Raw genomic sequence first — 4733 nt, 5'->3', positions numbered from 1 at the left:
GGAAAAAAAAAAAAAAAAAAAAAAAGTACATGTATATCTTGCGTAAGAATAAAAAAATATATATAGCCAGGCACAGTGGTACATCTGTAATCCCAGCTACTCCTGAGGCTGAAGCAGGAGGATCACAAGTTTGAGGCCAGCCTGGATAGCTTAGCAAGACCCTGTCTCAAAATTAAAATAAAATGGGCTAGCGATATAGCCCAGTGGTCCCTGGATTCGATGCCACCAAAAAGAAAAAAAAAGGGGGGGGGATTACCATGCACAATCCTACCACTCAGCTGAAGAAATGGAAGAACCTACCAGGATTCCATCTCAATTGTATTCCCCTTCATCTGTAGCACAGAAAGCAAGACTATTCCTTCCTTTATATTTATTTTGGTTTCATAACCTATATGTGCATCCCTAAGTGAGGTGTTGAGGAGCAAGCCTAAGTGTGCCTGTGAGGAAGCCCTTTACACCGCCCCTCACTGTCAGGTAAGAGTCTGGCAGTCAGGATGGCTGTGTCACTTACTCCTCCTGCTCTGGGTCTGGCACCGAGACATCCCACAGTGTGTGGCATGCACAGCAGAGACCTGGTCCGGAGAGTGAGCCTGAGTTTCTTGAGATCTGCCAGCTTCACCGAGCTCTCCAACCGGTGCCTTTGCCACCCCTGAACCATCACACTCATTTCCAGGACAGGAGAAATTTCTGTCCTGATATTCACTGGAGAGCATCATGGTTTAGTTTTCTATACACTGCTTTGAGATCACGGTTCCTCAGCCAGCCAAACTGTTAGCATACTCCTACCTGCTTCTGGGGCCCCAGTGGCCTTACTGTGTGGTCTCCCTTACCTCTGTGGTGTCCTGAGTGTGTATGTATGAGAGAGAGTTAGAGGGAGGGGCAGGCAGGCAGACAGAAACAGAGGGAGAGAATAGAGAAAAAGAGAGAATCCCATTCATATAGGAAACAACGGGGTTTTAAAAGAGAGTGAAATTGCATACTGAGTTCACTCTGTCATACCCACTTTAGAATTGTTAGAAAATTAGTTTTTGTCCTCTATTTTACAAAAAAAACCCACATTTGTGGCTTAAAGACATTTAAAATACAGACAAAGGAAAACCTATAAACCATTCTTTATCCTGCTATGGAGCTATAACCATAGTTAATATTTAGGTATTTCTCTTACCTAAAATTATATATACATAATTTTCTTTACAAAAAGAGGTCATAGTTCTCATGTTTTGCAATCTGATATCTTCTATGCCACATAGCACAAAAACACATATATAATACATTTCCCCCACATCATTTAAATGCTTGCCTAGTATTTTATTTAACTAAATGATGAACATTTCTATTATTTCTAATAATTTATTATTGTTACTAAACTGATATGTTATTTTAATTCTTAAGATTTTAAGATAAATATTTAGACCTCAAGGCTGATAGCTCTTGTCAGGAGTCAAAGACACCTTTGGGTATTTTGAGATTGAGATAGGTCAAATTAATCTCAATGATGTGTCAAATTAGTAATCATATTAATTCCATACTGTCACCTGCTCTTTGGCAAGTTTGATAAAGCACATGGAAAATTGATTATGCAAATTATTTTAGGTAGATTAAAACATCTGTTCCACACATCACTAGACTTCAAGGTGACAATCTTCCTGCAGTGGAGTCTCGGTCCCACACTAAATATGACCTGGCTACAGCTATGCTGGGCTTTGGTTTGCCAGCATCCCAGTTCACCATTTATGTCTTTTCTTTCTTATGGACAATAAACTATGTTTTTCACATATAATACACATTGAATGCACCATAAAAATGGAATGAAAAATATGCCACCTACCTCTCAAGCACTAGGACCTGAGTTTGATGCCTGGTACCAAAACAAAAAACAAAAACAAAAAAATCTGTCCATAAGGGAATGACTCATGAGGCCACAAAGGGTATATACAGTGGACACACCAGAAACCATTGCCAGACTCTGTGGGTTTTGTCAGTTCTTACAGTCTCATTGTCTTAGTCTGTATGTGCTCCCACTACAAGATATAGGAGATTAAGTCATTTATAAGCAACAGAAATGTAACTCTCACAGTTCTACAGAATAGGAAGTCTAAGATCAAGGTGCCAGCAGATTCAGATCTGTCCAGGACTACCCTTTGCCTCCAAAATGGCATCTCAGCACTGCTGCCTCCTCTGGAGGGGAAGAACACTGTGGCCTCATAAGACAGGAGGGATGGGCAGCAACCGAGTCCTCCTCCAGCCTTAAGCCCTCTTCTAAAGGTTCTAATTCCATTGATGAGAGTGAAGCCATCTGGACTTAATCGCCTCCTAGGGCCTGCCTCTTTGCACTCTAGCACGAGGGATTAAGTCTCAAGGTGGACTATGAAGAAGACATCATCATTCAAACCTCAGCTCATGTCTTCATGTCTCCCCTTCTCTGCAAGATCGTCGAAAACAAACTTCAAGTTGCCACCATGCCTTCATTTTCTCCACCATCACTTTTAATTGTATTCTTAAGTATTTTTTTTTTTTTATTGAGTTTATTGGTACATTTAGGGATACAGTTCTTAATAGAGAAGAATAAAGCAATTCTCCAACTTTGGATTTATGTACTTATTAAAATACAAGGATCTTTGCTGAGTAGACCTGGAGTGGAGCCAAGGAGTCTAGTTTTTGTAATCACTACAAAATCTAGGAGTCTGCGGGCTGCCTCAGGAGAAGTGCCTGGTCAGGTACAATGAAGACCATAGACGCTGGAGTCGCATCTCTGGACTTAATTCTCCCTCTGCCATTTATTCCTTGTTTGGCTCGAAGCAAGTCACTGTTTCAGCCCAGTTTTGTAGTCTATAAATGAGAATGCCAGAGCATGAATGAAATTTGAATATACTCTTCTGAGTGAAGTAAGATACAAAAGGACAAATACTGCAGGACTCCACTTACCTAGAACAGGCAAATTCATTGGGACAGGAAGGAGGATAGTGGCTACCAGGGACTGGGTGGGGAATGGGGAGTTTTTGTAATGAAAAAGCTCTGGAAATGGATAGTGGGGATGGTTGCACAGCACTGTGATTATATTCAATACCACTGATTTATAAAGATGGTGAATTTGTTGTGCATATTTTACCACAATAAAAAGATAGATGGCCAGAAAGGAATCAGAGTAAAATTTCTAGTAATATTTTTAATGAGGGTGGTAATTTCAGTTCCCTAAGGCTGTGGTGACTATGAAGCAAAATAATACATGAAAAGAGCTTCAGACCAGCCTAGCTCGTGGCAGATGACTCGTGGCTGGTTGCTATAGCCCCTAGGCGTGGGCAGCTGCTTTTTCCCAGACACACTTGATGTCCTGGGCTGCATGAGGAGGTGCATGGTTGTCACCAAGGCTCCTGGGAGGGGGAGACATGGCAGCTGTCTGAGGTGGCTCAGTCTGTCCCCACTCCCCACAAGCTCTAGAACTAGTCTTGGAAGAGGCTGTTCTGCTCCTGACAGAAGAGGTATCCCTTGGGGACATTCTCCTGTCCCTGCTGTCCCCTGGGTGAGGGGAAAACTCTGCCTGGCAGTAGAGGAGAGGACAGGAGGGGGAGGCCTTGCCCTGAGACCCAGCTTGGCATCCGGTATCTTGCCAGGCTACTCTGCAGCACCCAGTGCCCCACCTCACACCCCTCTTGCTCCTGCTCTTGAATCATCTCTGTTCTACACAAAACTCAGCACACTACTGACTCTTTGAAAGCACATCCTTTAATAGATGTAATTTAATAATCTTTTTTAATTCCCACAGTTACAAATAGCAAGAACTAAGATCATTACACTAAATTAAATTTAATTACAGAAATACTTCTTTGTTTTCACTTAGATTTGCTTTAGCACTGATAAAGCAAGTCCAATTTTGATTTCTAATTAATTTTTGTTCCCACTGGTACTAAGCCACTTTGTTAGGTTTTAAGTGTTACTAAGAATCATTAAATGCTTTTCTTCTCTTGATTTTCTGTTTTTAATCTTTCTTCTGAAACCCCACCAGGAAAAAAAAAGAAATCTACTTTTAGCTATTTTTATTTTTAAAATGTTGATGAATAAATAATTTTAATTTGAAAAGGGTAATGGTGAAATCACCCTCTCCTGCAGGTTGGGGATGGGTTGATAACTCAGGGCCTTCTTTCTAACTGGAGTTTCAAAAACAAGGCAAAATTCATGTATTTGGAAGCCTGTGAGAAAGTTCAGCAAAATATTTGCTTTCCAATTTAACCAAACTCTGTTCCTTAGGCTATGCCTATGGATTAACAAAACACCTAGTCAGTCCTGTATGAAAACCAAATGAACAACAGAAATGAGTCACTCATCATCCTAACAGAGAGAAAAACAAGAGTTAACAGTAAATGCTTGAATTTACATCATACTGTTTGAAATATACAGATACAACACAAGTGATCTTTGAAAACAACTAGTATCTTATGAAAAGATACATCAGGAAAATATTTGACATAAATTACATATAAAAGTAATCAACAATTCATTTTAGAGAAAGCAAGCACTACAGATGAATGAAAAAAAAGATAAACCATCTCATAATTTGGACTCAAATCCTATTTAGTTCCTTCGTATCTCTTCCATTTATATCTAGATGAGGGTGTATATATACACTGTTGTCAAATTGTACACACTATGACAACATGTATTTTAAAAAGACAGAAAAACTCAGAACTGTCTTCTTTATAAAATAATCTCTCTTTTTTTTTTTTTTTTTTTTTTTT

The sequence above is a fragment of the Fukomys damarensis genome, unplaced genomic scaffold (genome assembly GCF_012274545.1).
Source record: "Fukomys damarensis isolate Sample0158 unplaced genomic scaffold, DMR_v1.0_HiC HiC_scaffold_1, whole genome shotgun sequence".
NCBI lineage: Eukaryota > Metazoa > Chordata > Mammalia > Rodentia > Bathyergidae > Fukomys > Fukomys damarensis.
Note: the sequence above shows the minus strand (reverse complement) of the source record.